Consider the following 13,344-nt stretch of genomic DNA (forward strand, 5'->3'; position numbering starts at 1 on the left):
CAACACCCACAACACCATGAGGGAGTGCAACAAACCATGTACAACCCAGATTTGACACAAACAAGGGACTAAATGATTTTCGCTCCTATGCCACCAAAATGTGGAACGCCCTACCAACAGTCATTAAGACATGTGACTCACTCGAAGGTAAAGCTCACTGTGCCTTTGTTGGATTTGGCTTTGCATGTTTTCCTTCCATTCACAATGTTCCCCTCACCAAGCTCACCCATAAACCAAACCACAGAATGCAAGAAAACACTACATTCTATAGTTGTTATGTTGTTGTACATTGTATTGTTTGCATCGGGTAAGGATTCAGTATCTATCTATCTATCTATATATCCATATATCCATATATCCATCCATGGACACCCCTAAAATAATCATATTTTATACTGTATTTAATATACATGATACATATTGTTTAAAAAACATCCACATTCCACATAATCAAAAGTGTTATGGTCATTAAAACGGTGGTAGCCTACTAGGATTTATATAGTTAATATATTTGAAGGGAGAGAGAGAATGTGACAGTTTGCCTCTTTCATTCACAATGTTTGACCATTTGGTATTAAAAAGGTCTTAAGTGTAGAAATGTGCAGATACCCTGCGTAGGTGTAAAGTGGTTGAGATTCAATAAATTATTCTACTGTAAAATCCAACATGATTGTTCATGGAGAACAACATGATGAACAAGGACAAGTTTCTCACTCTCAATCTATGTAGGTCTTTACTGAATATTCAAACACAAACCATTTTAACTTATAGTATTAATTAAGTTAGTGACATGTAGGCCTTTATTGCATATTGAACACAAACCATATCATTTTAACTTCTAGTACTAAGTTAGTGACATGTAGGTCTTTATTGCATATTGATCACAATATATATATATATATAATATATCATTTTAACTTCTAGTAGTTAGTGACTCACATCTCAAAAGTAAAACTATAGACCAAGCAATTGCAAATGAGCCATCATCATTTCAAACATTATAGGCTACTGTCCCACACACACACTGCTATCACTAGGCTACTTTATTCTCAATGAGTCAATGGTCTGACTGAATTGCATCTCAATAGCATAGCCAAATAGACCCCCGCCCCGCCCATACACACATAAACAATGAATCGCTGTAACTTGGGTCAAATGGTGAAATAGCAGGCAAATGACTCAAAACTATGAATGTGATTTTCAATCTAATTTCTTGTTTCCTCTGCTGTAAAGTATTGGATTTGTGCATTAATTGCTGATTTGAGTAAATGCAGAAACATGATTACTAATTTAATTGTAGCTTTTATTTTCTCATAGCCAACATGGTGTACAAGTCTTCACTGTCTTGTATGTGGTCTAAGCGGTCATTTTATGATATTCTGTCTTTTAGATAATAAAGCAACTTAATTATAATAATGTAGAATATTTTACAAGTCAATGTGTGATGACTTGTGTACTATTTAGTACAGGGGTGGGTGGCAGTCTGTGTCTTGGAAAACAGATAACTGGTATACTCATTGTTTTCACTTGTGATGTATTTATCTTGGTTAAATGTTCAGAGTCAAGAGCTGTGCGTTCATGTGTGTTCACACATTTAGCGAGTAACATAAAATAGAGAGTCAATAGTAAGCTTTGTAATTTTAAAGCATATAACATTTTATAATATGAATGAAGATCACAGGTATTATAGATAGAGCATGCCCAGGGGAGGAGGGGGGTGGAGCATGCAGCAGTTTGTTAGGTTGTGATTGGCTGAGAGATGGTTCTATTGTTCTCCTCTTCGGCCTATCAATCCAAGCAGTTCTCTAGTATAAGAAGAGTTGCTCTGTGTCAGTTCTCCACAACTGCTCCAGGATATCAATCATTTCTGATTGATCAGATCTGACTGTGGACTCCAGACTTCAGGAGAAGATGAACTCGGTCAACCTCAACTCTGCTGAACAGGAGGAACCCAATGACCATGGTATGTTACTTTCCCTTTCACCTGTCATATTTGTATAATTAGAACATTGTATTCTCAATCTTCCGCTTTGTTTCATTGTAATTTGATGCAGATCGTGTTTTTGCTTTTATATTGTCTCACAGCAGGTTCATTCATTCTAAAAGTGCTTGTAGTTGGCCTATTACTTACCGCTGAATCATTATATAAGCATGTGTCATTTTTTATTATTGTGTAATAGTTATTTAGCTAGTTATTGCACAGTAAATTTGATTCTTTCTTAAAATGCACAAAAAAACAGCAATTCCTTTGCTGGTGTTAATTGGGGAACTAAATGTACATTTCAGCCCATAAAAGTCTGTCGTTCAACCTCTCAATGGGTTTTGTTTCCAATCCAGTGTTGCATCATCAGTCTGGCCTCCCTGTCTTACCAACAGTAAATGAACATAGAAGCTTGGCTAAACCCAAACAGCACGGCTGTGACCAGTGTGGACAACGCTTCCATTACAAATCTCACCTTAAAACACACCAGAGAATTCACACTGGAGAGAAACCCTATGGATGTGATCAGTGTGGACAACGGTTCTCTCAAATGTCCAACCTTAAAACACACCAGGGCATTGTGCACACTGGAGAGAAACCCTATGGATGTGATCAGTGTGGACAACACTTCTCTCAAATACACCACCTTAAAGGCCACCAGAGAATTCACACTGGAGAGAAACCCTATGGATGTGATCAGTGTGGACAACACTTCTCTGCAATGTCCAGCCTTAAAAGCCACCAGAGAATTCACACTGGAGAGAAACCCTATGGATGTGATCAGTGTGGACAACGGTTCTCTCAAATGTCCAACCTTAAAACACACCAGGGCATTGTGCACACTGGAGAGAAACCCTATGGATGTGATCAGTGTGGACAAAACTTCTCTCAAATACACCACCTTAAAGGCCACCAGAGAATTCACACTGGAGAGAAACCCTATGGATGTGATCAGTGTGGACAACACTTCTCTGCAATGTCCAGCCTTAAAAGACACCAAATAATTCACACTGGAGAGAAACCCTATGGATGTGATCAATGTGGACAACACTTTTCTGAAATGTCCAGCCTTAAAAGTCACCAGAGAATTCACACTGGAGAGAAACCCTATGGATGTGATCAGTGTGGACAACGCTTCTCTAGAATGTCCGACCTTAAGACACACCAGCGCATTCACACTGGAGAGAAACCCTATGGATGTGATCAGTGTGGACAACGCTTCTCTAGAATGTCCAACCTTAAAAAGCACCAGAGAATTCACACTGGAGAGAAACCCTATGGATGTGATCAGTGTGGACAACACTTCTCTCAATTGTCCAACCTTAAAAAGCATCAGAGAATTCACACTGGAGAGAAACCCTATGGATGTGATCAGTGTGGACAACACTTCTCTCAATTGACCCACCTTAAAACACACCAGAGAATTCACACTGGAGAGAAACCCTATGGTTGTGATCATTGTGGACGACACTTCTCTCATTTGTCCAACCTTAAAAGCCACCGGATAAGTCACACTAGAGAGAAACCCTAGTGTTTACATTATGACAAGAGCTTAGCACATCCACGTAAAAAGTGTTGGATGATTATCTTTTTTTCATCATTTTTTATTACAATTAAAGTTGTATACTGTTTAAATGACCTGTTTTTTTGTGGTATTTCTTATTCACTGGGTTTTTCATATTTTTTTTTAGAGAAATTATTAACACCTAAAAGTATGGTGGTGACTGTTAGAGGAGCCTCTTTTTTCACCCATTGCATCAATCTATCTATACATTATTTCTGACGACCATGATTTATTTCTGCTTCGTTATTATGATACTGCTTTTATACTGTATACTGAACATGTCAGATAGAAATAAAGGTCTCGATATTCAATTTCATTCTCAACCTTATTCTTTGCTTTACTGTCATTTGATCTGCAGATTTTCTGTCAATTAGATTTAGATTAACTTTGTTCACACTTGACACACATTTTATTTTTAGGCCACACTTGGAAGAAGCAATCCCGTTCAAATTCAGTTTCTACGAGAACATGGGTCCCATTTAATAATGTGCTCCATGTTCTTGTAGAAACTGAACATGAAGGTTGGATGATTGGATTGATTGCAAGTTTGCAACAGGATTACACATTAAACCTTTCGGCTCATATGCTTTTCATTAAAGCTTTATTCTACACTTCCCCGTAATGTCCAAAATACACCAGATCCTTCACATTCAGAGATAAATTAATTGCAAAGTGTGTGGAGAAGCTATTAGTCCATCAAATTATGTAGAAGTTCACAAGGTTGTATACACTGGTTACGGACAGATATAAACATATAACTCTGTTTAGCGTGAACAGTAGCCTTTAACTAAAGCGTAATTATAGAGGACGAGTGTATGACGATACGTGGTCTCTTAACAAATTAACTGCTTCTGCTTCTAAATTATTCCATTATACAATCCAACTGTCAGTTGCATATGTCGGAATGCTCGGTCATATAAGCTTTTATATAAATCAGGATCGCTGTAATATTTTTTCCCCTTTTTTGCTTGGCCTTTCCATCTGCAGCGGACTCCTGCCGTTCACTTCTTGTATACAGGCCTACTGAAAAGGCTCATAACTCTGACCAAACACCGATGTTCGGAGGTCTTTTTTTCCCTTTTTTTCTTCCAAGCAGAAGTACAGAGGTTTATATAAGTTTACATATGTATTGTATACTTAATGTACAACCCTCCCCCTTATAGGTTGAGCAGAATGACCAAGAGTGGTCACACTTGCCCCGCCTACCCCCCGGTCTCCCTCCCACTCAGGGACGTGCAGAAAGAGAGAGGCAGGGGCTGAAATCCTGTAAGAGGGCACACTGTCATGGTCTCGGAATCCCCCAATTTACACATTCTTGTATCTAGATGGGTTGTTGACCAGTCATTCTATATACTAATTAGTATGGTGATGACTTTTTGGTGGAGTCTGTAGACTCTCTATCTACATTATATATTTCTGCTTCGTTACATCTGACCCTACATGTTTTATTATTGTGATACTGTTGTTATACTGTATTGCTTTTGTGGAACATGTCGCACCAACATTATGCTGCAGAAACAAGTCACAATATTCAATTTAATTCTCAATCGTATTCCTTGTTTCACTGTAAATTTCTGTATATTAGATAGTATATTTACCCGCCCTAGTGTCCCGCCAGTGCCTGGCGCGTTGTACTAGCTGCCGGTTTCCTCAGGGTGTGGCCAATCCATCCCCACATTCTCCTTAGGATCTGTTTCTCCACTGGTTCCTGACTCCCTTTCCTCCTCGGGAGCTCTGGAAGCTACTAAACAACCAACTGGGCTGTGGTCAGAAACTAAAAACCAGGTTTACAAACATAAACATCAAATCGAATGACACCCTCATCACTGATAAGCTTGATGTAGCCAACTACTTAAACGACTTCTTTACAAACATTGCAACAACGCTGGTTAACAAACTGCCCTCCCACTCTGGGCGTTTTGGTGTAGAGCACATCAAAGCCTTCTACAAAAACCTAGGTGTTTGTAAAGATGATTTTAAAATGGCAATGGTAACAACTGAGGAGGTACTTAAAAACGGAGTGCCCTCCAACCCCACAGGGCCATTGGCCATGACAATATTCCCTCCAAATTTCTCAGAGACTCAGCCATTTCCATAGCTCCAATCATCACCCACATAGTAAACCTCTCCATCAAACAGGGACAGGTCCCCCAATATTTTAAACTGGCCAAAGTAACTGCACAATAAAGGGAGTAAATTAGAACCCGGCAACTAAGACCTATTTCTATTCTAAGCTCCATCTCGAAAGTGATGGAAAAATTGTCTATGATAGACTATGAACAGGTTGAAAAGTATCTTGTCACTAATAAATTAATGTACGAGTTCCAATCTGGTTTCAGAAAGTCTCACTCCACTGACACATGCCTCCTCTATTTGAGCGACCACATCAAACACGAGGTGGATGCTGGCAAATACTGCGGCATGGTCAAGCTGGTCAACCTCGTACAAGGTTTATTTGACTATGCATGCACCTCTTGGTATCACAGCACCTCAAAGGCGCTTAAAACAAGGCTCCAGACCTCCCAAAACAAACTGGTCAGGCTCCTACTTGGCCTCACTCCCCGAACCCATCTCCTTCCCACTTTGACAGGCTGGAATGGCTTAGGGTCGATGACAGAGTACAACATCTTGCAATGGGTCTGGTCCACAAGATTTGATACACCACCAAGATACTCATGTACCTGTCTAAATACTTCCTTAATGTTAAGTCAACACCCACAACACCATGAGGGAGTGCAACAAACCATGTACAACCCAGATTTGACACAAACAAGGGACTAAATGATTTTCGCTCCTATGCCACCAAAATGTGGAACGCCCTACCAACAGTCATTAAGACATGTGACTCACTCGAAGGTAAAGCTCACTGTGCCTTTGTTGGATTTGGCTTTGCATGTTTTCCTTCCATTCACAATGTTCCCCTCACCAAGCTCACCCATAAACCAAACCACAGAATGCAAGAAAACACTACATTCTATAGTTGTTATGTTGTTGTACATTGTATTGTTTGCATCGGGTAAGGATTCAGTATCTATCTATCTATCTATATATCCATATATCCATATATCCATCCATGGACACCCCTAAAATAATCATATTTTATACTGTATTTAATATACATGATACATATTGTTTAAAAAACATCCACATTCCACATAATCAAAAGTGTTATGGTCATTAAAACGGTGGTAGCCTACTAGGATTTATATAGTTAATATATTTGAAGGGAGAGAGAGAATGTGACAGTTTGCCTCTTTCATTCACAATGTTTGACCATTTGGTATTAAAAAGGTCTTAAGTGTAGAAATGTGCAGATACCCTGCGTAGGTGTAAAGTGGTTGAGATTCAATAAATTATTCTACTGTAAAATCCAACATGATTGTTCATGGAGAACAACATGATGAACAAGGACAAGTTTCTCACTCTCAATCTATGTAGGTCTTTACTGAATATTCAAACACAAACCATTTTAACTTATAGTATTAATTAAGTTAGTGACATGTAGGCCTTTATTGCATATTGAACACAAACCATATCATTTTAACTTCTAGTACTAAGTTAGTGACATGTAGGTCTTTATTGCATATTGATCACAAACCATATCATTTTAACTTCTAGTAGTTAGTGACTCACATCTCAAAAGTAAAACTATAGACCAAGCAATTGCAAATGAGCCATCATCATTTCAAACATTATAGGCTACTGTCCCACACACACACTGCTATCACTAGGCTACTTTATTCTCAATGAGTCAATGGTCTGACTGAATTGCATCTCAATAGCATAGCCAAATAGACCCCCGCCCCGCCCATACACACATAAACAATGAATCGCTGTAACTTGGGTCAAATGGTGAAATAGCAGGCAAATGACTCAAAACTATGAATGTGATTTTCAATCTAATTTCTTGTTTCCTCTGCTGTAAAGTATTGGATTTGTGCATTAATTGCTGATTTGAGTAAATGCAGAAACATGATTACTAATTTAATTGTAGCTTTTATTTTCTCATAGCCAACATGGTGTACAAGTCTTCACTGTCTTGTATGTGGTCTAAGCGGTCATTTTATGATATTCTGTCTTTTAGATAATAAAGCAACTTAATTATAATAATGTAGAATATTTTACAAGTCAATGTGTGATGACTTGTGTACTATTTAGTACAGGGGTGGGTGGCAGTCTGTGTCTTGGAAAACAGATAACTGGTATACTCATTGTTTTCACTTGTGATGTATTTATCTTGGTTAAATGTTCAGAGTCAAGAGCTGTGCGTTCATGTGTGTTCACACATTTAGCGAGTAACATAAAATAGAGAGTCAATAGTAAGCTTTGTAATTTTAAAGCATATAACATTTTATAATATGAATGAAGATCACAGGTATTATAGATAGAGCATGCCCAGGGGAGGAGGGGGGTGGAGCATGCAGCAGTTTGTTAGGTTGTGATTGGCTGAGAGATGGTTCTATTGTTCTCCTCTTCGGCCTATCAATCCAAGCAGTTCTCTAGTATAAGAAGAGTTGCTCTGTGTCAGTTCTCCACAACTGCTCCAGGATATCAATCATTTCTGATTGATCAGATCTGACTGTGGACTCCAGACTTCAGGAGAAGATGAACTCGGTCAACCTCAACTCTGCTGAACAGGAGGAACCCAATGACCATGGTATGTTACTTTCCCTTTCACCTGTCATATTTGTATAATTAGAACATTGTATTCTCAATCTTCCGCTTTGTTTCATTGTAATTTGATGCAGATCGTGTTTTTGCTTTTATATTGTCTCACAGCAGGTTCATTCATTCTAAAAGTGCTTGTAGTTGGCCTATTACTTACCGCTGAATCATTATATAAGCATGTGTCATTTTTTATTATTGTGTAATAGTTATTTAGCTAGTTATTGCACAGTAAATTTGATTCTTTCTTAAAATGCACAAAAAAACAGCAATTCCTTTGCTGGTGTTAATTGGGGAACTAAATGTACATTTCAGCCCATAAAAGTCTGTCGTTCAACCTCTCAATGGGTTTTGTTTCCAATCCAGTGTTGCATCATCAGTCTGGCCTCCCTGTCTTACCAACAGTAAATGAACATAGAAGCTTGGCTAAACCCAAACAGCACGGCTGTGACCAGTGTGGACAACGCTTCCATTACAAATCTCACCTTAAAACACACCAGAGAATTCACACTGGAGAGAAACCCTATGGATGTGATCAGTGTGGACAACGGTTCTCTCAAATGTCCAACCTTAAAACACACCAGGGCATTGTGCACACTGGAGAGAAACCCTATGGATGTGATCAGTGTGGACAACACTTCTCTCAAATACACCACCTTAAAGGCCACCAGAGAATTCACACTGGAGAGAAACCCTATGGATGTGATCAGTGTGGACAACACTTCTCTGCAATGTCCAGCCTTAAAAGCCACCAGAGAATTCACACTGGAGAGAAACCCTATGGATGTGATCAGTGTGGACAACGGTTCTCTCAAATGTCCAACCTTAAAACACACCAGGGCATTGTGCACACTGGAGAGAAACCCTATGGATGTGATCAGTGTGGACAAAACTTCTCTCAAATACACCACCTTAAAGGCCACCAGAGAATTCACACTGGAGAGAAACCCTATGGATGTGATCAGTGTGGACAACACTTCTCTGCAATGTCCAGCCTTAAAAGACACCAAATAATTCACACTGGAGAGAAACCCTATGGATGTGATCAATGTGGACAACACTTTTCTGAAATGTCCAGCCTTAAAAGTCACCAGAGAATTCACACTGGAGAGAAACCCTATGGATGTGATCAGTGTGGACAACGCTTCTCTAGAATGTCCGACCTTAAGACACACCAGCGCATTCACACTGGAGAGAAACCCTATGGATGTGATCAGTGTGGACAACGCTTCTCTAGAATGTCCAACCTTAAAAAGCACCAGAGAATTCACACTGGAGAGAAACCCTATGGATGTGATCAGTGTGGACAACACTTCTCTCAATTGTCCAACCTTAAAAAGCATCAGAGAATTCACACTGGAGAGAAACCCTATGGATGTGATCAGTGTGGACAACACTTCTCTCAATTGACCCACCTTAAAACACACCAGAGAATTCACACTGGAGAGAAACCCTATGGTTGTGATCATTGTGGACGACACTTCTCTCATTTGTCCAACCTTAAAAGCCACCGGATAAGTCACACTAGAGAGAAACCCTAGTGTTTACATTATGACAAGAGCTTAGCACATCCACGTAAAAAGTGTTGGATGATTATCTTTTTTTCATCATTTTTTATTACAATTAAAGTTGTATACTGTTTAAATGACCTGTTTTTTTGTGGTATTTCTTATTCACTGGGTTTTTCATATTTTTTTTTTGAGAAATTATTAACACCTAAAAGTATGGTGGTGACTGTTAGAGGAGCCTCTTTTTTCACCCATTGCATCAATCTATCTATACATTATTTCTGACGACCATGATTTATTTCTGCTTCGTTATTATGATACTGCTTTTATACTGTATACTGAACATGTCAGATAGAAATAAAGGTCTCGATATTCAATTTCATTCTCAACCTTATTCTTTGCTTTACTGTCATTTGATCTGCAGATTTTCTGTCAATTAGATTTAGATTAACTTTGTTCACACTTGACACACATTTTATTTTTAGGCCACACTTGGAAGAAGCAATCCCGTTCAAATTCAGTTTCTACGAGAACATGGGTCCCATTTAATAATGTGCTCCATGTTCTTGTAGAAACTGAACATGAAGGTTGGATGATTGGATTGATTGCAAGTTTGCAACAGGATTACACATTAAACCTTTCGGCTCATATGCTTTTCATTAAAGCTTTATTCTACACTTCCCCGTAATGTCCAAAATACACCAGATCCTTCACATTCAGAGATAAATTAATTGCAAAGTGTGTGGAGAAGCTATTAGTCCATCAAATTATGTAGAAGTTCACAAGGTTGTATACACTGGTTACGGACAGATATAAACATATAACTCTGTTTAGCGTGAACAGTAGCCTTTAACTAAAGCGTAATTATAGAGGACGAGTGTATGACGATACGTGGTCTCTTAACAAATTAACTGCTTCTGCTTCTAAATTATTCCATTATACAATCCAACTGTCAGTTGCATATGTCGGAATGCTCGGTCATATAAGCTTTTATATAAATCAGGATCGCTGTAATATTTTTTCCCCTTTTTTGCTTGGCCTTTCCATCTGCAGCGGACTCCTGCCGTTCACTTCTTGTATACAGGCCTACTGAAAAGGCTCATAACTCTGACCAAACACCGATGTTCGGAGGTCTTTTTTTCCCTTTTTTTCTTCCAAGCAGAAGTACAGAGGTTTATATAAGTTTACATATGTATTGTATACTTAATGTACAACCCTCCCCCTTATAGGTTGAGCAGAATGACCAAGAGTGGTCACACTTGCCCCGCCTACCCCCCGGTCTCCCTCCCACTCAGGGACGTGCAGAAAGAGAGAGGCAGGGGCTGAAATCCTGTAAGAGGGCACACTGTCATGGTCTCGGAATCCCCCAATTTACACATTCTTGTATCTAGATGGGTTGTTGACCAGTCATTCTATATACTAATTAGTATGGTGATGACTTTTTGGTGGAGTCTGTAGACTCTCTATCTACATTATATATTTCTGCTTCGTTACATCTGACCCTACATGTTTTATTATTGTGATACTGTTGTTATACTGTATTGCTTTTGTGGAACATGTCGCACCAACATTATGCTGCAGAAACAAGTCACAATATTCAATTTAATTCTCAATCGTATTCCTTGTTTCACTGTAAATTTCTGTATATTAGATAGTATATTTACCCGCCCTAGTGTCCCGCCAGTGCCTGGCGCGTTGTACTAGCTGCCGGTTTCCTCAGGGTGTGGCCAATCCATCCCCACATTCTCCTTAGGATCTGTTTCTCCACTGGTTCCTGACTCCCTTTCCTCCTCGGGAGCTCTGGAAGCTACTAAACAACCAACTGGGCTGTGGTCAGAAACTAAAAACCAGGTTTACAAACATAAACATCAAATCGAATGACACCCTCATCACTGATAAGCTTGATGTAGCCAACTACTTAAACGACTTCTTTACAAACATTGCAACAACGCTGGTTAACAAACTGCCCTCCCACTCTGGGCGTTTTGGTGTAGAGCACATCAAAGCCTTCTACAAAAACCTAGGTGTTTGTAAAGATGATTTTAAAATGGCAATGGTAACAACTGAGGAGGTACTTAAAAACGGAGTGCCCTCCAACCCCACAGGGCCATTGGCCATGACAATATTCCCTCCAAATTTCTCAGAGACTCAGCCATTTCCATAGCTCCAATCATCACCCACATAGTAAACCTCTCCATCAAACAGGGACAGGTCCCCCAATATTTTAAACTGGCCAAAGTAACTGCACAATAAAGGGAGTAAATTAGAACCCGGCAACTAAGACCTATTTCTATTCTAAGCTCCATCTCGAAAGTGATGGAAAAATTGTCTATGATAGACTATGAACAGGTTGAAAAGTATCTTGTCACTAATAAATTAATGTACGAGTTCCAATCTGGTTTCAGAAAGTCTCACTCCACTGACACATGCCTCCTCTATTTGAGCGACCACATCAAACACGAGGTGGATGCTGGCAAATACTGCGGCATGGTCAAGCTGGTCAACCTCGTACAAGGTTTATTTGACTATGCATGCACCTCTTGGTATCACAGCACCTCAAAGGCGCTTAAAACAAGGCTCCAGACCTCCCAAAACAAACTGGTCAGGCTCCTACTTGGCCTCACTCCCCGAACCCATCTCCTTCCCACTTTGACAGGCTGGAATGGCTTAGGGTCGATGACAGAGTACAACATCTTGCAATGGGTCTGGTCCACAAGATTTGATACACCACCAAGATACTCATGTACCTGTCTAAATACTTCCTTAATGTTAAGTCAACACCCACAACACCATGAGGGAGTGCAACAAACCATGTACAACCCAGATTTGACACAAACAAGGGACTAAATGATTTTCGCTCCTATGCCACCAAAATGTGGAACGCCCTACCAACAGTCATTAAGACATGTGACTCACTCGAAGGTAAAGCTCACTGTGCCTTTGTTGGATTTGGCTTTGCATGTTTTCCTTCCATTCACAATGTTCCCCTCACCAAGCTCACCCATAAACCAAACCACAGAATGCAAGAAAACACTACATTCTATAGTTGTTATGTTGTTGTACATTGTATTGTTTGCATCGGGTAAGGATTCAGTATCTATCTATCTATCTATATATCCATATATCCATATATCCATCCATGGACACCCCTAAAATAATCATATTTTATACTGTATTTAATATACATGATACATATTGTTTAAAAAACATCCACATTCCACATAATCAAAAGTGTTATGGTCATTAAAACGGTGGTAGCCTACTAGGATTTATATAGTTAATATATTTGAAGGGAGAGAGAGAATGTGACAGTTTGCCTCTTTCATTCACAATGTTTGACCATTTGGTATTAAAAAGGTCTTAAGTGTAGAAATGTGCAGATACCCTGCGTAGGTGTAAAGTGGTTGAGATTCAATAAATTATTCTACTGTAAAATCCAACATGATTGTTCATGGAGAACAACATGATGAACAAGGACAAGTTTCTCACTCTCAATCTATGTAGGTCTTTACTGAATATTCAAACACAAACCATTTTAACTTATAGTATTAATTAAGTTAGTGACATGTAGGCCTTTATTGCATATTGAACACAAACCATATCATTTTAACTTCTAGTACTAAGTT

Source organism: Protomyctophum bolini (assembly GCF_963924005.1).
Source record: "Protomyctophum bolini genome assembly, chromosome: 2".
Lineage (NCBI taxonomy): Eukaryota > Metazoa > Chordata > Actinopteri > Myctophiformes > Myctophidae > Protomyctophum > Protomyctophum bolini.